At 41.8% G+C, this 11,670-nt stretch overlaps 1 long non-coding RNA gene across 1 annotated transcript in view; it reads right to left on the reverse strand.

Moving 5' to 3' along the window:
* Window positions 1–4,418: 4,418 nt before the first annotated feature.
* Window positions 4,419–11,670, reverse strand: part of LOC144894320 (uncharacterized) — a 322,735-nt gene continuing 315,483 nt past the window's right edge. Inside the window, exon 3 of the long non-coding RNA XR_013625009.1 lies at window positions 4,419–4,453. This is a non-coding gene — a long non-coding RNA (uncharacterized LOC144894320). The remainder of the gene's footprint in view (window positions 4,454–11,670) is intronic.

The following is an 11,670-nucleotide window of genomic DNA, read 5'->3' on the forward strand; positions in this document are numbered from 1 at the left end:
TATCAATATTGTTGAAATGAAGATCAAATAGCTGTATGTTGAAATATGTTGAAAAAGTCAAAACTTTACATGGGGTGTACTTACTTTTTCACGTGACTGTATATGCGCAAAATTCAAACAGATCTATACATCAGGCTTGTGGAAACGTTCCCGAGATGGTATCGTTCGTGTGGAAGTTGCGTTTTTCGTTGAGAATGACCAATTTAATGCTTCACATTAATTATATTTACCCTCGTCAGAGGAGAGGGTATTGCATTTGGGTCCGTTTGTTTTTCTGTCTGTTTGTTTGTCCACACAGAATAAATATAATTTTCTCTGCAACCGTTGGTCCAATTGAGAAGAAATTTATGCCATAGGTGCAACTCCACCTGAAGAAATTTTTAAAATAATTATGACGTCATAGGTCACGTACTACGGGCGCCATCTTTGAAAAAAACGAAAAAATTTGCACCTCTATATCTCCGAAAGCGCTGCATAGAAAAATGAGACATGGCTCATTGTAAAGAACTCTCCATGGGGAATAAAATATGTTAATGATGATGTCATCGGTGCCTCCATTATGACTTATAATTCGACAAGTAGAAAAACTTCATCCTATCAAGATCAAATTTATTGAGCGTCATCTGGGGATAAATTGGTGGAGAGAAAAAAATAATGATGTCATCGGTCACGTGGTCCAGCCGCCATATTTGTTTTAACACAAAAGCCTTTTTAAATAGCACCGCAAAGCGGGCGTAACGCCTCAGTCCATGCATGGTGGAAACCAATTTCAAGATGGCTGCCGTGGCGGCCATATTGAAAATCGCAGCGCGCCCATTTTCGAAAGGAACCTTCCTCTACTCAACCCCAACACACACTGCAAAAATGGATTTAATCGGACAAGCCGTTCTGCTCGAAATTGATGGAAACCAAAAGTTGACGGACGCCCGGATGGCTGCCGTGGCGGCCATATTGAAAACCGCAGCGCCCCCATTTTCGAAAGCAACCTTCCTCTACTCAACCCCAACACACACTGCAAAAATGGATTTAATCGGACAAGTCGTTCTCCTTGAAATTGACGGAAACCAAAAGTTGACGGACGCCCGGACGACGCCCATGACGACAATACCCCTTTGCCCAATTTGGGCTGAGGGGTGAAAACACGTCGTGGCGAGGGTCCGCAATCTCTAATTGCTCTTTCTTGTTTAGATTACAAATGGGTAGTGCATGATGAACGTTTTCAAAGGGATAGATTATGGCCTACACCTTCCCTCTCCCTCCTCAACCTCCACCATCTCCTCTCCCTGTCTACACCTACTCTATCCTCTCCCCCCACTCTCTCCTCCAATTTCAAAGGGGTTCTTTCTATAGTATTGCAAAAGCTTTCAAAGTAGTTATGATGTAACTCCTCCCTATTTCCTCTCCCCACGCTCTCCTCTCCCCTCTCTCACCACTTCTCTACTTTCGTGGTGCTGGGAAGAGCTTTAAAAGAGATTTCAAATAAGAGCTTCCCCAGATTTTTCCGAATTTCATTCAGAACACCTTGAGGGACCTCTAGAAATGCAAAGACACTCGAATAACCTCACAAATAAGTAATCCCCCTGTCTGAAAGCCGCACATCTATTTAATATGCATTTCTTTTGTCTAAAAACATCTATTTTTGTCCGGTTTTCTCGGGATTTATTTGTCCGTCATACAATGTCAGTGAACTAATTAACATAGCTCCACCCCTCTCATGGAGACATTTTTACAACCTTACATGACATCCGGTCTAAAGGATTCCCTACTTAGTTAAATGGGTGTTTCTTCTTCTTCATGACAATCGGAGCACACTACCCTATACAATCCTATCTGGCCCTACGGTATTTCATTGTTACCCCCCACAAACGTAACAATATATTTGTACATGGTGTTTCAAAAAGAGTGATACAACTTTAAACGTTTATTTACAAAGAAAGAGAAACCTCAGGAACGTGAACCAAACCTTTCTTGAAAGCTTATGCTTAACATGGTATTTTCTATCACTGATTGCTATTGCAGTAAATCACTGCTCGAGATAGTGAGAGGCCAAAGTCTGAAATTGGCATTTACGCAAAATCCTTGTAATTGACGTTCTCGATGTGTGCCCCTCTGCAGTTCAGACAGGCATTGATCCTGACTCCAAATTTCTGTCCAACTTTCCTGTAGGTCTCATGTGGCACTGCCTGGAGGTAGTCTGACACCGCTTGCTTCAGACAATCCAGTGTAGCAGGGCGGTTGACGTAGACAGAGCCCTTGGCAGCCCCCCAGAACAAGTAGACCAGAGGGTTCAAGTCTGGGCTATGGGGTGTCCAGTCATGAGCTGTACCCAGGACAACAAGGCGGTTTCTGAAGAGCTGCTGCAGGAAAGTGATGGTGTCACCAGCCACGCTAAACCACGATAAGTTAAAAAAAAAAAACACCACGTTATGAAGTTAAAGTGATAAACCACGTCATGCTGAGCTGGTTTGGGGTGACCTTTTGGGCTAGATCATTAAAGAACTTCTGGAGGACGGCCCGGTAGCGCTCACCGTTGATCGTCACCATCCTGCTGTTGTCATTCTCAAACCAGTAAGGCCCTAGCATTCCCCATCTGGCATTGAAGGCGCCGAAGCATGTGACCTTAGGCCCTTTCAGTTACCTCTCAGTGGTCTCCTCAGGTGGTTTTGCCCCCCAGAAAATGTTGTTGTATGAATATGATTTAGTCTCATACCACAGAGCCACCATTTTTGTCTTCTGCTCCACTGTCAATGGCATAATTGAGCTATGGAGCTGGAAATCCCAGGGAACAAATACCATGATAATACCACCAAACCCTGAAAATGAAAACGGTATAGGTCAAAGAAACACAGATATGGCAGGAAGTCAAAGTTGTATCAATCTTTTTGAAACAGACATGCGTGTACACACACACACACACACACACACACACACACACACACACACACACATATGTGTGTGTGTGTGTGCGTACGTATATGTGTGTGTCTTAAGCAGTCTTAAAATTTATCAGTTTGCGCTCAAGTTAGTTAACAAGGTTATTACTTTTGGCAAACAACTATTTTGGTTTTTTCGATTAACATCAAGTTAAGTACAATATAGGGTGTTGTAGAATTGGTATCAATTACAACCTCCTTTAAATGTTAGCACAGTGTAGCATTTTTTTGGTAAATCTAATAAAATAAATATTTTATATATATATTACATATATACACAGTCGTGGCCAAAAATATTGGAACCCTTGCACTTTTTTCAAATATTGCACCATTCCTTCCAGACAATTATTGAAATCCAAATTTTTTTTGGTATCCACATATGTATTTCTTTGGTTTGCAGTGGAACAAAACAAAAAAAGCTGAAAAAATTACTAAATTTTAGCTTATTCTACACAGAAATCATAAAATGACCCGTGCAATATTATTGGCACATTTTAGAAGTTGTTAGAAATAATTAGATTTCAAGCAGGTGATTCTCCTTTACTTTGGAATTGAACTCACTTGTGGTGAGTTGCAGGTATCTGCAATATAAAAATCACTCATCAACCAGTTTGAAAGGAGAAAAGGAGTCGTTCTGCTGTTTTGTGTCACTGTGTGTACAGCAATGAGCATGGAGAAAAGAAAGAAAACCAGAGAATTGTCTGAGGAGGTCAGACACGAGATTGTAGCCAAGCATGGACAATCTCAAGGCTACGCGTCCATCTCCAGAGACCTTGATGTTCCGGTATCCACCGTACGCAATGTTATCAGGAGGTTTATGGCCCATGGCACTGTAGCCAACCTCCTGGGACGTGGCCGCAAGAGAAAACTTGATCGAAGATTGCAGCGAAGGATTGTTCGAATGGTGGAGAAAGCGCATAGATCAACTGCCAAACAGATTCAAGCTGACCTGCAGACACAAGGTACCACCGTTTCAACTTGCACCATCCATCGCCAACTCGATGAAAGGGGGTTCTATGGTAGGAGACCCAGGAGGACCCCACTGTTGAGAGACACACAAGAAAGCCCGACTGGAGTTTGCCAAAACACACCTGAACAAGCCAGAATCCTTCTGGGAGAATGTCCTGTGGACAGATGAGGCCAAATTAGAGCTTTTTGGTAAAGGACATCATCTCTATGTTTACAGAAGACAAAATGAAGCCTTCAAAGAAAAGATCACCTTCCCTACAGTCAAACATGGAGGAGGTTCAGTGATATTTTGGGGTTGTTGTGCTGCCTCTGGCACTGGGTGCCTTGAATGTGTGCATGGCATCATGAAATCAGGAGATTACCTCCGCATTTTGGAGCGCAATGTTCAACCCAGTGTCAGAAAGCTGGGTCTCCTTTGAAGGTCATGGGTCATGTAGCAGGACAATTAACCCAAACACACTTCAAAAAGCATCCAGAAATGGTTCAAGACAAAACGCTGGACTGTTCTCAAGTGGCCAGGAGTGAGTCCAGATATAAATCCCATTGAACACCTGTGGGGGGGGGGGGGGGGGGAGGGGGGTGGTCTGAAAACAGCAGTTGGGAGAAGGAACCCTTCAAACCTGGGAGAACTGGAGCAGTTTGCACAAGAAGAGTGGGCCAAACTGCCAGTAGGAGAGGTGTCGGAAGCTCATTCATGGCTGTAGGAAGCGCTTGACTGCAGTTATTTTTTCCAAAGGCGGTGCTACCAAATATTAAGTCGAGGGTGTCAATAATTTTGTCAATGCCATTTCTTTTTTTTCTGATTTAAAAGGATATATTAAGTTCTAAATCAAAAACAATGGTTCTGTAATATTAACAGTGAAATAAAGAATTGCGGAGACTAAATACTTTTGTCAATTTCAACACTATATATATATATATATATATATATATATATATATATATATATATATATATATATTGTATATAATAATTAATTATAATTAAAATATAAAAAATGTTAAATGTAAAAAATGTTAAATATAATGTTTTCTGAAGAGAGGTTGCTGTTCAACGAATGATTAGGTGTGTGTGCACTTGCGTGCGTGTCCATGTATGTGCACGCGTGCAAGCAAATATGCTTTGCTAGTATTGAGGATGGATTGATTGCATGTGCAAAGAAATCTTGTGATAAATTTTAAATTCGATTTCTACATGATAAATGTGTATGATATGAACAGATAAGAGTCTGAAGAAATGAGAGTATACAAAAGCCATTGCACTGCTGCTGACACAACGCTGTCCCTCAGAATTACATGCTTATGAAGTAAACTGTTGCCATTTAAAATCGAATGTGCTTAAGATTCCAACTCAGAGTTCAGTTGATGAAGAATAATTAATCCTAAGGTTGCAATCTATTATTAAAAGGAGCAGCTCCATCTTTCCACTCATCTCGTTTATTCAAAATGGTTTCTGCAGTCATAGAATAATAAAAATGGTACCTGTGAGAAAGCGGATAATCTATTTACTTGGAAAAATATTAGTGTTCGCTTAATCATACAAATGGTTGTTTTAAAAGCCAGTCTTTCCGGTATGAAAGAGGAAGAAGCAGGACCAAGAGCCTTAATGTTGCGATTCCAACGATAAGACAGCAGGAACCATTTTGAATAAAGCGTGACGGACACAGAAGGGGCACACAAAATTATATGCTGTAATACTTCTTGAAGCAGTGGAACGTATGTAAAATACATGGAAGGAGCACACAAAATTATATGTTGTAATACTTCTTGAAGCAGTAGAAAAGTATGTAAAATATATGGAAGAAGCACACAAAATTATATGTTGTAATACTTCTTGAAGCAGTAGAAAAGTATGTAAAATACATGGAAGGAGCACACAAAATTATATGTTGTAATACTTCTTGAAGCAGTAGAAAAGTATGTAAAATACATGGAAGGAGCACACAAAATTATATGCTGTAATACTTCTTGAAGCAGTAGAAAAGTATGTAAAATACATGGAAGGAGCACACAAAATTATATGTTGTAATACTTCTTGAAGCAGTAGAAAAGTATGTAAAATACATGGAAGGAGCACACAAAATTATATGTTGTAATACTTCTTGAAGCAGTAGAAAAGTATGTAAAATACATGGAAGGAGCACACAAAATTATATGTTGTAATACTTCTTGAAGCAGTAGAAAAGTATGTAAAATACATGGAAGGAGCACACAAAATTATATGTTGTAATACTTCTTGAAGCAGTAGAAAAGTATGTAAAATACATGGAAGGAGCACACAAAATTATATGTTGTAATACTTCTTGAAGCAGTAGAAACGTATGTAAAATACATGGAAGGAGCACACAAAATTATATGTTGTAATACTTCTTGAAGCAGTAGGAAAGTATGTAAAATACACGGAATGAGCACACAAACAACAACAACCACAGCCACAATGACAGCAACAACAACTACATGTTATAAAATATCCTTTTCGTGCGTTTTACTTCATTTTACATCCTCTGAGACTCACAGATAAACATTCAATATGTTTGTGAAGTACGTACAACATGCTGTCTTTGTTTGGTTTAAACCCGTCAGCGAAGCAACGACGAGTATACATGGCCTGTGTTCCGAAAAGGAGACTTGCAAACACAAGGAAAGATGAGTCATGACTTGTTGCACACGAATCGCACTTCTATCGTTAAATTTAAATACAATATTTTGGCAGATGTAGGGTCTTCAATAAAATAATTTACCAATCACAAACATACTGAAAAATGCATGCATGAAAACTTGAAAAAGAGACCATACGTCAGGCTAAGATGAGGAGACAATAAATGTTTACTAGTTTACTTGTGCCAACAACATTTTAAAGAACATTTTGACACACAAATATTATACGCCTAATTCAACGTAAGATTTACAGTCTGTTCCAAAAAGACCTGAACAGCTTTGGTTGTCAATACATTTAGTACCACAAATGATACCACGATACCATTTGTATTATATGACACAGAAACTCATAATGTTTTCTTTATTTTCAGGTCTGGTGGTTTCATGTAAAATTAAATTGCGTCTCCACAGGAGAAAGCTCAATGTGTCAAATGATTCATTGAGACCAGATCTGACATGCATGTTAAGCGTAATTTCCGTATAAGGTGTGGAAGGAATCCACCATTGTGGACTAGTATGAGAGAGTGGTAAAACAGGTTTAAGGAGACTGGAAGTTGTCAGAAACAGAAAAGTACCGGTCGACCAAGCACAAGTGCAGCAGACGTTGAACGAGTGTGTGAATTATTTCAACAAAGTCCCAGAAAATGCGGAGCGATGCGCATCCAGAGAACTGGGACTACCAACCACCACTGTACACAGGATTTTGCATTAAAAAACTGAAGCTTTATACCTATAAGGTGCAGATTCTGCAGGAACACAAACAAAATTATGGACCCAAATGCAAAGCGTTTGCCATGGAAATGCTCACTCACATAGAGGATGAGGAAGATTACCTAAAAAAGGTAATGTTCACAGACGAAGCTTGCTTTCATGTATCAGGGAAGGTCAACCGCACAATGTGAGGATCTGGGGTTCTGGAAACTCCCACGTGGTCATTGAACCACGTGACAGTCCAAAGGTCAATGTGTGGTGTGGCCTTCTCCATGATCACTTGGTGGGTCTGATTTTATCTGCGGAGGATACAGTGACCTCAACAATTTACACGAACATGTTGGAAAGATTTGCCTTCCCACAGATTGAAGACCTGCAACCCGATACCATTTTTCAACAGGATGGCGAGATCCTGATACAACAGGATGGCCAGAGCCAACAGGCCAACAGGATGGCCAGAGGGTCACCTTTCCCCTTGTCCCTCTATACAAGGGGAAAGGTGACCCTCTGGAGTGTGGCTCATACCGAGCGATAAAGTTATTGGAGCATGGAATGAAGGTATTGGAAAGGGTGTTGGAGAGGAGGATAAGGAAGAAAGTGAAGATCGACGAAATGCAGTTTGGATTTATGCCAGGAAGAGGAACGACAGATGCGCTTTTCATTGTGAGGTAGTTGCAGGAGAAGTACATGGAGAAGAGGAAGAAGTTGTTTCTTGGGTTTGTTGATCTGGAGAAAGCATTCGATCGGGTTCCACGCAAAGTATTGACATGGGCATTGAGGAAGTTAGGAGTGGAGGAATGGTTGATCAGAGTAGTGATGGCAATGTACAAAAGAGCGCGCACAGCTGTAAGGACGAAGGACGGGAACAGTGGTGAGTTTGAGGTGAAGGTGGGAGTGCATCAGGGGTCGGTACTAAGTCCACTACTATTTGTAGCTGTGATGGAGGTGCTGGCTCAGAACGTAAAGGAGGGTTTACCGTGGGAGTTGTTGTATGCAGATGATCTGGTGTTGATTGCGGAAAGTATGGATGGACTGAAGGAAAAGATGAACACGTGGAAGGAATGTATGGAGACAAAAGGTCTGAAGGTGAATATCAGAAAGATGAAGGTGATGGCAAGTGGTAAAGCATGTGGTGAGGTGGAAAGAACTGGGAAGTGGCCCTGTGCTGTGTGCAGCAAGGGTGTCGGAGTGAACTCCATTCAATGTACAATGTGCGCTGAGTGGGTTCATCAAAAATGTAGTGGTCTGAGAGGGTCATTAACCAGTGTGGCAGCTACATTCAAATGTAAGGTGTGCACAGAGGGAGCTGCAGATGGAGGAAATGTTGAGTTGGATCTAGGAGACGGCGTGAAGCTGGAAGGTGTGAAAACATTTTGCTACCTCGGAGACATGCTGAATGGAGAAGGTGGATCAGACTCGGCAACGGTTGCTCGAGTGAGAGGTGCATGGAAGAAGTTTCGGGAATTGAGTGGCGTGCTGATGATGAGGGGAGTGTCGTTGAAGCTGAAGGGAAAGGTGTATGCTGCATGTGTGAGAAGTGTTATGATTTATGGGAGCGAGACATGGGTAATGAACGTAGAGCAGCAACGAAGGTTGGAAAGGGTGGAAATGCGAATGGTTCGACGGATGTGTGGAGTATCGTTGAGAGAGAGGAAGACAAATGATGAATTGCGAAAGATGATGGGAATAGAGCCTGTGATTGATGCTGTGAAGAGGAAAAGGTTGAGATGGTTTGGTCATGTGTTGAGGAAGGATGAAAGTGACTGGTTGAGAAGAGTGATGGAAATGAATGTAGAAGGAAGTAGAAGACGGGGAAGACCGAGAAAGACTTGGCTAAAGATGGTGGAAGAAGAAATGCGGGCAAGGGGGTTAACAAGGAGAGATGCAGAAAATAGGGCAAAATGGAGAAGATTGTCATGGGGACTGCAAGGCTAACCCCCGCTCTAGCAGGGAAAATGGCCTTTAAAATGCATGTTGTGTTGTTGTATGGCGAGACATCGAGACAAGATCATTTTTCATTTTTCAACCTCACTGGGCCTTAGTCAATCGAGCCTTCCTAGATAATTTTTTTTCCAGGTTGCTGGATTGGCCGAGACGGACCAACTTCCTGGCCCCCACGATCACCAGACATAACCAACCCTTCTTGATTTTTTTTTCTGTGCGAGTTTGTCAAAGATGTTGTCCATAACATGAAGGTGGTGGCAAACCTGAATGATCTTCATTCTTGGATCAGAGCTGCATGCGTACTCGTGGACGCAAACGTGCTGAGCCAAACATGGCACGATCTCATGTACCACCTTGATGTCCTGTGCGTGTCAAATGGAGCTCACATTGAAGTTTATTGATGGTGTACACAAAACCTTATGAGTTTCTGCATCATATAAACCAAAGGCTATCATTGTATCATTTGTGGTTCTAAATATATTAACAACCAGGTTTTTCGGGTCCAGGCCTTTTTGGAACACGCTGTATTCATCAAAACATAGCTTTGTGGTATGCGAGCTTGCCTTTGAGATTTATAGTTGAGGTTTCTTTTTCTCTCTCTCTCTGTCTTTGATTGAAGGACATGCAGGACAAATACATCAGTAGACATCATTGTATCTCCACATAAATTATAAGCACATTCATAGCTATGGACAAACATATATGGTATATGGATGGGATTTTAATCTAGGTTTTCCTGCATCATGAGATACCAGCACAATTGTCAAATTTGACAAAGGGGTTGTGGTCATCAAAAAGATAGCAGTGGGGTGGTCCCAATCCATTGGGGGGAAATCGGAGCCACAGTCCCAGAGTGACTGGGCCAGACCTGGGTGGGGTAGAGAGGAAGGGGGAACATCCCCCAAGGGTCCAAGTTGGCCTTTATTGGGCACCTGCTATAGCCGTGGAGAGGTTTATCTGGGCCGCACCTTTGAGACAGCATTCCCTAATGGTCACAGAAACATGAGAAGGCAGTCGAGCCGGCAGCCCCTCCATGTGGTTTGGGGGAGCCAGTGATCAGACTGTCCAGCACGAGACGACCAGTCGTGCTGATGTTTGGTCGAAAGATGAAGGATTCCATGGACTTGTGGTTGGGACTTCCACTGGAGGATCAACAGGAGCATCTCTGGAAAGCTATGCCACTAAATTGAAAGGAGTTTGGATAAGGACCCTGAGTTTGTGAGGGAGTGAATTGGGTTGGCCTTCTCGCAAGTGAAAGTGTGTTACGACGTTTGGATGCAGGGCTGGAAGTTTGTCTCTGGGGAACTGATTTGTTTTTACTGGCCCTGGAGGAAGGAAGGTGTGCGCCCGAAACTAACTTCTGCCGGGAAGGGCTCCGGCGTGGTGGTGACTGATGTATCAGTGTGGTTTTTAGTATTCCGACCTATTTTAGACCTATTTCACTATTTCAATTCAGTAAAATTGAAATATCTGCGATCGCAAAGTGATGGACAAGGGAAATCCTCCCTGGCTTACCCTTAGCGATCACCTGCGACTTAGCCTTGGCCTGCGATCCAATGATGGCATATTTTGTTTTCGGACCACCATATGACCTTGACCTTCAACATTTAGGGATAGAGTTTAAGTTAAGAAAACGGGTCCCCATCTACATTCAATCCAAAAAACACAACATCGTGAAAATCTGAGAAAAATTATTAAAGTTGTGATAAAAAAGTCTTTTTTGCCAATTCGGTTCAAGGTTCGAAAACATGTAGTTCAAGGACACTATTCACATATCAGGTGCACACCTTCAGTGCAGGTACACTATTATGATGCAAGAACATCTTGGAAGGCCAAGATTCTGCATTGGCACAATTGAGCGATGACTAAACAGCCATCTAAAATGACAGGATTTTGAACCACCACCACATTCACCCATCCATTGCCGTCGGTATCCACCACTCCTTTTTTTATTTTTCAATTCCCTCCCCACCTCTCGCACTCTGTCCTTATTTAACATACATAAGCCGGATATCGGTATATAGACTATGATTGAGTGTTAAATATATGTTTCTCCGTTTTAGATGAAACTAGAATGGCACTCGGTAGACAGCATACTTCGCCATGCTGAATAGTTTATGTTTTGTACCCCAGCGATAGGCCTGATCTGGATCTGGACCTGAACCAAATTGGATTCGGCTTGTTCTTGTCACTTACCCAACTCATCCATCCACTGTAGTTTTGTCGTAAGTCGCCTACAACTTTTTGAAATATTATGTTGTACGGTTTATGGTTTTCAGCCCCATCTCTCAATGGTGATCATCACTTTAAAAATTGAGAAATTCTCATATCTGGATCCAGATCCGGATCTTCACCAAAATAGAATCGATTCGTCCTCACACACCCAACCTGCCCACCAAATTTCGTCCGAATCCATCAATACGTTTTTGAGATATCCTGCTCACAGACAGACACAC

Source organism: Myxine glutinosa, chromosome 11 (genome assembly GCF_964187855.1).
Source record: "Myxine glutinosa chromosome 11, kmMyxGlut1.1, whole genome shotgun sequence".
In the NCBI taxonomy this organism is placed as follows: Eukaryota; Metazoa; Chordata; class Myxini; order Myxiniformes; family Myxinidae; genus Myxine; species Myxine glutinosa.